Raw genomic sequence first — 373 nt, forward strand, 5'->3', positions numbered from 1 at the left:
AGAATGTGGCAATGGCGATTGGCGAGTGAAGTTTGTTGCTTGTTGTTTGTTGTTTGTTTGTGTTGTGGGTGTGTATTGTTTTATGTCCTATATCTGACATCTTATTTCTTTTTTATTTATCCATGTATTTCTTATACATAATTGTGAATGAATATATAGTTACAATCGTCCCTATGTGATTTGTAACTGTTGATCTAGAAGATTTTTCTTTTTATTAACGTTGAATTGTTGATCCAAAAGAATAGAATCTTACAAAATTACAAAAATATATATGTATATAAAAAAATTAATCTTTATATATTTATATATTTATATACATTATTTAATATAATTTTTATGCATATTTTATAAAATAATTAGTTTAATTACTAAT

Source organism: Arachis ipaensis, chromosome B06 (assembly GCF_000816755.2).
Source record: "Arachis ipaensis cultivar K30076 chromosome B06, Araip1.1, whole genome shotgun sequence".
Lineage (NCBI taxonomy): Eukaryota > Viridiplantae > Streptophyta > Magnoliopsida > Fabales > Fabaceae > Arachis > Arachis ipaensis.